The sequence below is a fragment of the Epinephelus lanceolatus genome, chromosome 6 (assembly GCF_041903045.1).
Source record: "Epinephelus lanceolatus isolate andai-2023 chromosome 6, ASM4190304v1, whole genome shotgun sequence".
Classification (NCBI taxonomy): domain Eukaryota; kingdom Metazoa; phylum Chordata; class Actinopteri; order Perciformes; family Serranidae; genus Epinephelus; species Epinephelus lanceolatus.
The window spans coordinates 11,635,852-11,648,455 of NC_135739.1; the positions used below are offsets into that span (position 1 = coordinate 11,635,852).

The following is a 12,604-nucleotide window of genomic DNA, read 5'->3' on the forward strand; positions in this document are numbered from 1 at the left end:
ATCATCATAACCTTGGTAAAATAAAAAAATGAAAAATCATCATCATCATCATCATCATCATCATCATCATCATCATCATCACCGTCATCACCACCATCACCTTTGCCTCAGTCAGTATCAGTAGAAAGTCCATACAAGTAGATTAAATGCAATATTAAGGTACCAAGTCTGACTTTATTTTGCAGTGTCGTTCCTATGGTGTTATTTAGTACTTTTATAATAGATATTGTCTAACAGTACTGTCACAACTTCATCTGTTCTCACGAATATGGAAGTTTCAATAAAGACAGAAGTAATTGTCTGTGGGGAAATATGTTTTTTGGGCTGCAGGGGATGTTTTGTTGCAATACCTCAAGTGGCAACTTGAAAAAAATTGGGTGCAATGCTGGATGGCGTTCCTGGGGTCTTGAGGTGAGACATGTATAACTGCAGCCACATATCATTAGGAGCCTACATGACATGCACCTACAGACCGCAACCACCACTTGCATAAGACGAATCCACCAACACGACAGCTATCTGAACCCTGCTACAACGTGACGTTGTAGAGAATGAATATGAGGCCAAAAGCAGCAATACTCCACTATAAGTAACGAGATGTATGGATTATGCGTTGTAATGTTTCTCTTACTGGCCCCGCCCTCAAGTTCCTTCTTAGCTCATTGACTTTACACTGTGATGTCGTCACAGATTTTTAAAGGAAGTTTTACAAATATAAAACCACCATGGCTCAAAAATTGATGCACTCTGCTACAGAATATATTATTCAAATAAAATAGGAACATACATATGCAGAAACAAAAAGACCATATATACAGAAATATAATCTCAGTGATCAATATGATTAAATGTAGTTGCAGACTTCTGCATCCTGACATCAACCTCCAACAGGAGGATCATGTGAACATGAACAGCAGTTCTCCATCATTCCACAGTGTGGAGGTGCAACACAAAACAATACAGAGACATTCACAGACTTTACACTATTTCACTGTAATCTGAGCAGCCTGAGTGCCGTTTAAATGACTGTAAATTTACTGTGATGTTGTCATAAACAGTAGAAATCTACAGAGTCAGATTCAGTATATCTATCTACAAAATCCAGACTCATGTCCAGGTGGAGGGTGGAGGAGGTGGCTGAGTGTGGAGCAGAACAAGTGAAGTGTTGAAGAACAGAGCAGTCAATGATACTCTGTCAGATCCAGAGGAATACACAGGGATGATGGTGGACTTGACAGTGGAGCTGATCTCAGAGCAGTTCAGACTATAGCACTGAGAGTCATCTCCACTCTACCTCCAAGTAATATGGTCCAGTCAGAGTCTCTCCACACACAAACTGATGCAGCTGCTTTAACCTCTCACATCCATCGTGCTGATCACTTTGACAGAAATCACCTCCAGCTGATGAGAGAAAAAGACAGACAACATAAGTCATAAATCAGCTGTCAGTCAAGGACATTGCACATCCAGTATAAAGACCAGCAGGGGCTTCAGTCCTGTTCAGACCAGAAGTGGAGCAGCTGTGTAGCGTAGCCAGGTTCCTTTCAGGTCTAACATGTTGGAGAGAACACACTGAGCTGGAGGCTTGCGGACCTGCAGAGACTTTAGGCATCAAGTCTATTTACTCTGCAGATTTCACTGAAGTGCACAGTAGAAATAAACTGCAGAGAGTCCTGAACACATCATCAAACAGAGATTCACTTGAATGACTGAGTCTGTTGTAGAATTGATATCATTTGAATTTGTTGATACAAAGACTGAACAGCAACATGCCAGCTGTGATTACTGGACTTCAGCAGAGGTTCTGCTCTGTATAAAGACCACATGGTTACTAAATGTGACAGTGACAGAGATGAGGAGAACAAACACTTTAAAGAGGATCTGTTATGCTTATGTTCAGGTTCATACTTGTATTTAAGGTTTCTACTTGAACATGTTTATTTTCCTAATGCTGTCTGTGCTGGAACACCTGTATTCACCTTCTGTCTGAAACATTTTAGTGCCTGTCTTTTTAAGCCTCCTTCCTGAAGAGCTCTGTCTGCTCTGATTGGTCAGCTGGAAAATAATTGATAATAATGGAAAATAGCGTCACTTTCTACAATGAAAAATCATCAATAAAAACTTCTAAACACAACCAAACATGTTCCAGCAGGATTATGATCTGAAATCTGCGATAAAGTCACAACATTGGTGACCAAGATTACATGTTTCTTTGACATTACACACATGTAGCTACATGTAGCAGTGTGACTGTAGCAGATGCCCATTTAAAGAAAAACATCACAAGCTGCCATCAACTTGTGTTGCTGTCCTCTCTGTCTTTCTGTCCAATCCTACAGCCTGTCACCATTCTCCTCTCACAGCACTGAGAAGGGAGGAGGTTTACAGGAAATACTGTTATACAAACTGTGTTTGGTACAATACTGCTGAAACCAGCATGAACTGACTCCAACCCTCTACTGACCTCAGAGTCTCCAGTCTATAGTGATTACTCTCCACAAGATCACACAGTGGCTTCACATCTGAATCCTGCAGGTTGTTTCCTCTCAGCTCCAGCTCTCTCAGATGGGAGGGGTTGGACTTCAGAGCTGATGCCAGAGAAACACAGCTGATCTCTGACAACCAGCAGTACCTCAAACTGAATAAACAATAAAAGATGTAGTCAAAAGTCAATAATAACCCTATCAGATGTGTTTAGGTTTTAAATGTGTAGGCCAACATTACTATGTCCTAAATATGGTTTGATCTCTCTCTCTCTCTCTCTCTCTCTCTCTCTCTCTCTCTCTCTCTCTCTCTCTCTCTCTCTCTCTCCCTCTCTCTCTCTCCGCGCGCGCGCTCTTGCTCTCGCTCTCTGTGCGTGTGTGAGTGTGTGTGTGTGTATGTGCGTTCTGGAGGATCAATATCAATGATCAGACGCTTGTGAAAACACACTGAAATTAACAGAAACCACAAAATTATTTCTACTTCAGCATGTGAACTTTATGAATTAAAAACAAATGTTACTTCAGGGGATCTTCTGTGTACAGATGTGACCATTTACCAAAAATTATAAACAGAAATTTACAACTAACAGTTCACATTTTCAACAGTTTCTTTAAGACACAGAAGACCGTTTATACAAGAAAAATGAAAAAATGAGGGATGTAAGTTATGTATGCACATAAATTAGATCCAATAGTTAATTAAATATATAACATCTAAAACAGTAACTGTCAGTGAACTGACCCAAGAGTCTCCAGTCTACAGTGTGGACTTTCCAGAAAATCACACAGCAGCTTCACTCCTGAATCCTGTAGCTTGTTTCCGTTCAGCTGCAGCTCTCTCAGATGGGAGGGGTTGGAATTTAGAGCTGAGGCCAGAGAACTACAGCTGATCTCTGACAAACTGCAGCTCCACAATCTGAGAGAGAGAGAGAGAGAGAGAGAGAGAGATCAAACCATATTTAGGACATAAAAATGCTGACCTACACATTTAAAACAAAAAAAGATTTCTACTTCAGCATGTAAACTTTATCAGTTTAAAACTGATTAGTTCAGATCTTCCCATTGACCAAACATTATAAACAGAAATTTACTGTAACAACTAACAGTGGACATCTGTTGTGACTGCAGATACATTTATACAAGAAAAATTAAATCATAATCAAATGGAAATGTAAGTTTTGGATGTGGGTGTGTGTGTTATGGATGTAACAGACAGTCAGTGAACTGACCTCAGAGTCTCCAGTCTACAGTGTGGACTCTCCAAAAAATCACACAGCAGCTCCACTCCTGAATCCTGCAGCCTGTTGTTGCTAAGCTCCAGCTCTCTCAGATGGGTATTGGACTTCAGAGCTGAGGCCAGGGAATCACTGCTGATCTCTGACAACCAGCAGGAATTTAATCTGAATAAAGAATAAATGATGTCACTTTAGAAGATAATGTTCCTGCTTGAGATCATTCAGTGTTTAATAATGTATTCAGAGCTGAAGAAAGTTTAGAATGAAGAAGTTTAGAAAGTGGAAAATTAAAACACCTGAACTCAACAGGATGGAGGTTGAAAACTGTCAAATACAAAAAAAGTGAAAAGACACATGCACATTAAAAGAGTTATTGGAGGCAGTTATTAAAATTATTATTAAAAGTGTGCTCAGGGTGCAGGTTTCAGGTAATATTATGGAGCTACATTTGTTTCTTTATTATTCAATCAAACAGAGTAGGTTTTGCAATCAAAAAAAAAGATTTGAGAGCAAAAGTATCAATATTGCAATCAAAAAATGTTTTATTGCAAGTAAAAAATGATTGATTAAAAAATGCAAATCCTAAAGTTTTGTTTGCGAGTCATTTTTTGTCGTTTGCAAGTCAAAAAGTTTTGCGAGTAAAAAGTTGAACCTGGTGAGCGGGGCCTAAACTGAAAGCTGTAAGACACATCTCTATTGGCCAGTCTCAATCGGAATGACAGCTTGCAAAGCATTTTTTTTCTTCTTCTCTCGGTTTATTGGCGGATTGCAAACAATTTAAAGGTGCATACCGCCACCTACTGTACAGGATTGTGCAACATCATGTCATTTAGCCTGTTTCTTAAATTCTACTCATCAGCCTAGTACGCTTGCAAAGCAACATGTTCTGAGTTCTGTAGTTCACGGGGAATTCAGTGCAGGAGCTGTGGCGAAAATCAATTCTGAAACCTAAGTTTTTTGGGCTCCGGTTTCCAAAAAAAAAATCGTCCACGAGTGGTGTGATAAAAATATATGATATCCACATGAAACCGCAAAACCCACTACCAAGTGATGTAATACAAATGGCAAAGCAGTAGGTGGCGATGTAACTTCTAACGGAAAGGCCATTTTAACCAATCAGAAGTCAGAGTCAATACCGGAATAGGGAAGTGCAGAAAATAAAAACAACCCGATCCACAAAAATAGCGCGACCTAATTCAACAGCAGAGGCGCCTGAACGACCAACTACACTTCCACAAAAGCAGTGACGGGTCTGCCAACAGAGGTCCGACCTGGCCAGATCAAGAACCTCCATTAGCAGGTGCGTTGCTGCTTTCGTGGTAGTGTAGTTGGGGTAGCTAGCAACAGGTGCCGCCTCCTTTGTTAGGTTGAGCAGCTGGATATACCATCCAAAGAGAGCAGATAGCATGCTCACAAATAAAGTTAGTGTGACATATAGGGTATATGTGTATCTGCCCACTCAATTGTGACAAAATTTTATGCATATGATATCGATTTTGTATCTTTACAGATACCATACAGATGCCCCCCATTCAATTTTTAATTCATTTTTTTTTAAATTTAATTTTCTAATTTTATATACTTTATTAATCCCCCTGATGGGGAAATTCAATGTTTTCACTCTTGCTGTCAATTACACACAGGTCCGAAAGACACACACATGCACAAACAGGACCTATACATGCACAAAGTGGAGAGATGTCAGAGTGAGGCGGCTGACCTTGGTCAGGCGCCCTGAGTGGTTGGGGGTTCAGTGCCTTGCTCAAGGGCACCTCGGCAGTGCCCAGGAGGTGAACTGGCACCACTCCAGCCACCAGTCCACGCTCCATATTTGGTCTGGACGGGGACTCCAACAGGCGACCCTCCGGTTCCCAACCCAAGTCCCTATGGACTGAGCTACTGCCGCCCCAATTTAAAGCACAACTGATTTGAGTAAAGGCACAAGAGCAAATCTGGGTATATAAACAGTTGGTTTGCGTTGCGTTCTTCAGTTGGCAGTTATACCTAGAGTAAAGCTACTGAAGACCAGCAAAATCACCGTTTATTTTCATTTATTCTTTCAGGTGGGTAAATGTCACCTAAGCACCTTCAGATTTTATCAGTAGTGTACACTTAATAGATAATTTGTTTATATAGTTTGTATTGTGCTTTGTGATATTGTTTGAGGGAACTGTAACGTAAGGTAACTGCATATGAGTGGATGCAACCGTCACTAATGCTAGCGTAGTTCCTCAGGGATTTAAGCTGTTATTACTTTAATCTTGACAATCTAACCTGTGACAACACATTAGCTAAGGTTGTAAGGACTGTAACTGTTGGTAGCTGTTGTTGATTTTGTTTAAATATGTTGATTTATAATTTTATGGGTTATTGTTTGTCGGACGATTGAGCTAAGCTAACTAACGCTAACGTCAGCTGTCACTTGTTGCCATAGCAACAGTAAACATTCACATACGGGCTAAGTGCAGAATCAAGCTTCATTGTAAATAAAGTTAAAGGCCCTACAAGGAACTTTAATTTTGAGTTGATTTTGGCGACCCTGTGGACAAAAGCGGTAGTGTTTTGCCGGAATGAAGCCTACATTTCCCATGAGCTCTAGCGCGGATTGTCGTAAAGACGCTTACCGTTATGCGTTTGTTTTGGGGATGAATGAAACAACAAGACGGGAAAACTTTGCCCCCGCTCCTATCAGGGATCCCAGCTCACCTCTGCCGCGCCCCAGCTCCACCTCTCCGGCGTAAGCGCCACTGCCGCCGGGGTAAACGCAGCGGTCGGCTGGTAAGGCTGAAGGCCTGTTTGGCGACGGTATGGAGCGGTGCCTCGCCTCTTTATTTCTTGGCACTCGCTGGACCCTGTCGACGCCTGGCTGGTACCTGTCGTCAGCCCAGATGAGGTGTTCCAGCCCCGCGGCCCCTGCTCTCCTCGTCCCCGCTGGCGCGGGGTGAATCTGCGCAACCTGCGGCCTCTGTGTGTGGCTCCCCGGACAGCTAATGCCGTGGACCTGCCGGCTGCTGCCAGGATTGGGCTGGTAAATGCTAGATCGCTAGCGAACAAAACGTTTATCCGGAAGGATTTCCTGACTTCCCGATGATTGGGTTTTCTCTGTGTGACTGAGACGTGGCTGACTGCTGGTGAGTCCAGTGCTTTCACAGAACTTTTACCCGATGATTGCTGCTATATTAACTCCCCGCGGACGTCAGGTCGAGGAGGAGGAATGGCGACTATTTATAAGAGTCACTATAAATGTAAGCAGCTAGGTAAGATGAAGTGTGCCGTCTGAGTGCCGTAAATCGCTTCGTCCTGGAAGCGAGCTGCGGCGGACCCGTACACAGTTTCCTAAAGGTATGGATATATACTATATAGAAATAGCTTATCTTCACACTGATGGTCTCATTTGCTGTTGTAGGTCACGCACAGACATCAGCAGAAACGAGAGACTTTTGCATATCCAGTTAACAGTTCCTTGTAGCGGCTTTAATATCAGTGCTTAATTTGTAAAATTAGAAGTAGGGGAACACTTTTTTAAGCGGCACCCGAGCCGCCTCACTGTGCGACTCCGAATGGAATGGTTGTGACATCTAGTGTTGTCACCGTACCAAAATTGGGACCCACAGTACAATACCAGTGAAAGTATCACAGTTCTGAGTAGTATCACTATACCACAGCAAAAATGAGGCAGATGTGCCTTTTGTCTTTCATAAAAAGATAAATCACTTTTCTATAATACATCAATGATATTTCAATGGAATAAATTACTTATTGACTTATTCATACTTCAAAAACAGCATCAATAAGTGATGAACATAAGGGGGATCAAAATAAAATAAATAAATAATATAAAATTCAACCAGCCACCCTCCTCCCCTGACAAGTAAAGAACAGTCCCTTCATAAGTGAAGAACAGTCCCTGTAATATATAGGACTCAAGGAGGAGACGGCTTGAATCAGACTGAACAGTGTTTACTCGTGCAGCTTCAACATATACAGCACAGCACTTGTATTCTTACAGCACCACCTAGTGGTAACTCCAGTACTACAACATAATACATAACATCTCCCTTTCTTCAGATTTTTTTTTTTTTCTCAGTAAAACAGGTTAGAACTTAAAAGAACACAGTTTCAGCTATTACTCCCGATACCTAAAGGGAACTCTTATAGGTCTACCAAAATGTGAGGTTTTTGCATGATTATCAGTGCTCACTGACTCTTTTATCACTGATGACTCTGGTGTTTGTGGTAGAGACCCTGCAGGCATGTGACTTTCTTGGTAGTCACTCTGTTCTGGTTCAGTTCCTGCTGGCTGCTGTCCGCTCTCCATCAGTGGCAAAGAATCGTGACCACTTTCAACAGTCTCGTGTTGTGCTTGTTGTGGGGAACTTGCGGTTTCCTTGGTTTTCAGAATGTGTCTCCTGTTCCTTCTGTAGATTTGCCCATTGTCAGTCTGTACTATGTACGACCTTGGCTGATCATGTCTCTTCAGTATGACAGCAGGTTGCCATTGGTTCTGCTGTCTGACTCTTATTCTTTCTCCTTCGCGTTTCTGCTTCTTTTGTCTGCTCATCAGTCTGTGCCGTACATGTCTGTACACTCCTGGCTTTAACAGGTTCCTTGACACAGGTAGTTTTGTCTTCAGCCTCCTTCCCATAAGCAGCTGCGCAGGTGAGTAGCCTACTCCTTCCAAAGGCGTGTTTCTGTACTCCAAAAGAGCAATGTATGGGTCTTTGAGACTTTCCTGTGCTTTTTTCAGCAGATTCTTCACTGTTTGTATAGCTCTCTCGGCTTGCCCATTTGACTGTGGAAACTCTGGACTCAAGGTAGAGTGTTTGAACTCCCAGCTGGTTGCAAAGTCTCGCACTTCTGCACTTATCAGCTGTCTCCCATTGTCAGAAAACAGTTCATCAGGTACACCATGTCTGGCAAAAACAGACTTAAGTGCCGTAATGATGTGCCTGCTTGTAGTACCACTTAATTTTGAAATCTCTGGGTACTTTGAGTAGTAGTCGACACACATGATGTACTCTGCATTATTGAAATGGAAGAGATCCATTCCAACTTTTGACCATGCTCTTAAAGGAACTGGATGAGGTGTCAAGGGCTCTCTGGGATTGTTGTTTTTGTGTTTGTTGCACACTGCACATTTCTGCACAACTTCTTCAATTTGTTTTGCCATGTTCCTCTCTCATCTTTGTAGGAACAACCAATTTGGAGTTTTTGAACAGTAGTCCATCAGAATATGTCAGCTCCTCTCTGAAAGTCCAGTACTTTTGGATTGACTTTCGAACTTGGCTCCGTGACTCAGGCCATCCTGTACTGCTTGTCGGACCAGTCTCAGTTCCTCATCCTCTATTGTTGCATCTTTGAACTGCTGACACTTTTCTTCTGAAACAGGTAACTGTTGGACTACGTAGCTCACATCCAAGTCATCCTCCTGTCTGCCATGTGCGTGGTGTTTCAGGCTGGCTCTGCTCAATGCATCTGCAATGTGCATTTCCTTACCAGGCTTGTATGTCACCTGCAGGCTGTATTTCTGTAGCCTCATTAACTTTTTCTGCAGCCTTGCTGGAGCTTTGTGAAGTGACTTTTTAAAATAGTCTCCAATGGTTTGTAATCTGATTCAACCTGAACATGTCTGCCATAAAGATATTGGTGAAATCTTTCACATCCATACACGATTGCGAGCAGCTCTTTTTCTATTTGAGCATATCTTTGTTCGCATTCTGTTAGTGTCCTTGAGCCGTACGCTACAGGTTGTTGTTCTTGCAGGATCACTGCTCCCAAACCACCAGAACTGGCGTCGAGTGACAGTGTGACAGGCTTCTCCACATCATAATATTTTAACACTGGAGTGTTACTCACAAGCTCTTTCAGTCGTGTGAAGCTCTTTTGTTGCTCACTCTCCCAATGCCAGGTGGTTTCTCCTTCTAGCAGCTTCCTGAGTGGTGCAGATACTTCTGAGAGATTTGGAATAAACTTGGCCAAGTACTGCACCATGCCCATGAATCTCTGTAGCTCTGTTTTGTCTTTTGGCTCAGGCATTTCTTGGCTCGCACTTTGTTCATGTCAGTTTTCAATCCATCTTCGCTAAGCACATGCCCTATGTAGCTGATTTCACTCAGTCCGATTTTGCATTTGTCTCTGTTTAGTTTCAAGTTTATGCTCCTCAGTCGATCGAACAGCTTCCTCAGTCTGTTGTTGTGTGACTCTCTGTCTTCACCCCACACAAGAATGTCATCCATCACATTGACGACTCCGTCCAGTCCTTCTAGATGCTGTGACAGGCATCTCTGGAACACCTCTGGTGCTGAAGATATTCCAAAGGGAAGTCTCTTAAACTTGTACCTTCCTGATGGTGAGTTAAAGGTACATAGTCTGGAGCTCTCTTCATCCAACTGGATTTGCCAGTAGCCTTGGTTTGCATCCACAACTGAGAAGACCTTTGCTTTTGGCATTTCAGCCACAACTTCCTCCACAGTTTTCAGAGGATAGTGTTCTCTTTGTATTGCTTTATTTAGGTCCTGTGGGTCAAGGCATATCCTTATCTTGTTTGGTTTCACAACAGTCACCATGCTGCTGACCCATTCTGTAGGCTCAGTTTGTTTTTCGATGACACCAAGGTTTTCCATCCTTTTTAATTCCTTTTCAATGTCTTTTTTCAGGGCTACTGGGACCTTTCTAGGAGGATGAATCACTGGTGTAACAGCTGGGTTTACCTGAATATGGTGAACTCCTGGGACACAGCCCAGTCCTGTGAATAAATCTTCATATTCACTCAATATGTCTGTGTTTTTTCTTCCACTCCATATATCCTCTTCACCATACCAAAAGCAACACTAGAATCCTTTCCCAATACTGCTTTTGTATCATGCTTTATGACTTGAAAGTCCACATTTAACTCTTTGTCTTTGTATTGGCATTTAATGGTCTTCTGCCCTAGTGGCTTCTCTTTTTGCCCAAAAAAGCCCACTAACTTAAAGCAAGATTTGTCCAGGTTCTTTTCAGTCAATTTCAGTGCATCGAATTCTCTTTTGGACATGACATTACAGTTAGCACCTGTATCTATCAGTACAGTGAGTGTCTGGTTGTTTATGTTCAGCGTTGCAGTCCAGTCATCCTTATCTGTTTGCTCATCCACTTTGTCTAGCTTTTTAACATGGCTCACTTCTTTTTGTTCCAGTTCAATTGTCCCTATGAACATGTCATCATCACTTGCTGTGTCACGTTCAATACCTTGTATTTTCCGTCGGATTTCTTTCCGTCCACGGCTCATGCACATTTTTGCATAGTGATTCTTCCGGTGACAAGAGTTGCAAGTTTGGCCATATGCAGGGCACTTTCTAGGCTCATGTTTATACCCGCATTTATCACAGTCTGCTTGTGGTTTTTCTGCCTTTGGTTGAACTTGTGGTCTCTTCTTTTTTCCATATGTTTTTTGCCTGTATAATTTCTGAACCGGTACTTCAGTTTCTTCATGTAACTTTTTCAGCTGAGTTTGGCTCACCTCGCTAGCACGGCAAATGTCCACTGCTCTCTGTAGCGTTAATTCCGGCTCTCTCAGCAGTCTGCCTCGAATCTGGTCATGTGTGATTCCACATACAACTCTGTCTCTTATTAATGACTCGGTTAAGTCTCCAAACTCGCAGTCTTTTGCTTTGTTTTTTAAGTCTGTGACGTACGCATCAATAGACTCTGTATTTCCTTGCGCCCTTGTGAAAAACAAATGTCTCTGGTACGTCAGGTTTTTTCGAGGTTCACAGTAGTTTTTAAACAGATCTTTCAATACGTCCAGATCATCAACATTGTCGTCAAACTGAAACGTGTTGAATACCTTGATGGCGTCGTCCCCGGCAACATGGAGAAAAGTGGCGCATTTTATTTTCTCCGACTTCTCTGCTATTCCACTAGCGATGAGATATATGTTAAACTTTTGAATCCAGACTCTCCAGTTTTCAGCTAGATTCCCTTCTAAGCTCAACGTTCCTGGAGGTTTTTGCAGCTCCATCTTTCATCTTCTGGGTTCTTTTTTATCTTTTTAATCCCGCGTATGACACCATGTAATATATAGGACTCAAGGAGGAGACGGCTTGAATCAGACTGAACAGTGTTTACTCGTGCAGCTTCAACATATACAGCACAGCACTTGTATTCTTACAGCACCACCTAGTGGTAACTCCAGTACTACAACATAATACATAACAGTCCCTAAAGTGCGGTGAGGTTTGTGGGCCATTACCTGCCACAAAGAGAGAAATGTGAACAGCTCGTTTCTCCTCTGACACGCCACATACCTGTGCTGCCACAGCTCGGCTGTTCAGGTGGCAGCTGGCGGCTGGGCAGTCATGACACCAACGAAAGAGGAAATTACTGGACCTGGAGTCGGACTTCTCTGTCGCCGTTATGTTGCGGCACAGAGCACTATGGCCGCCGTATTTGAAAGCCATATCCTGTCTGTGATCCCCGTTCAACCCACAACTGGCAGGATTCGTCTTTCGTTTCTGCTGCTGGTTGAAATCTGTACTCGCACAGCGTGCTGAATGATTTATTTTGCTCGCTCAAATCTATTTTATTTTTAGTTGCAAATGCGAGTAAAACAAGTAAAAAGAAATAAATAATAACTTTCACTGCTCAAAGACACTCACATGTCTGGAAAACAAACCACTACAGCAGCATATTGAGTGCCAGGTGGCCAGCGCGAGCCGTTATTGACTAGTGTGCGCCGGGACGGCCCTCTTGTGATTGGACTTTGAACTATCATATGTACTGTGGAGTTTTAGTACCGCCGTCTACCGTTATCAGTATACCCTGCAACACTAGTGATATCAGCCAATACTGTATGTAGTTTTTAGATGCGAAAAGTTCTGGACCCATGCAAAAAGATAAATCACTTTT

General features: G+C 42.4%; 1 pseudogene across 1 annotated transcript; it reads right to left on the bottom strand.

Moving 5' to 3' along the window:
- Positions 1-151: 151 nt before the first annotated feature.
- LOC144463725 (ribonuclease inhibitor-like) lies at positions 152-5,126 on the bottom strand (annotated as a pseudogene). The gene is made up of 5 exons (XR_013491751.1): positions 4,990-5,126; positions 3,713-3,833; positions 3,226-3,399; positions 2,465-2,638; positions 152-1,401 (listed from the first exon to the last, which is right to left on the bottom strand). The product of XR_013491751.1 is annotated as a ribonuclease inhibitor-like (transcript).
- Between the last annotated feature and the right edge of the window lie 7,478 nt (positions 5,127-12,604).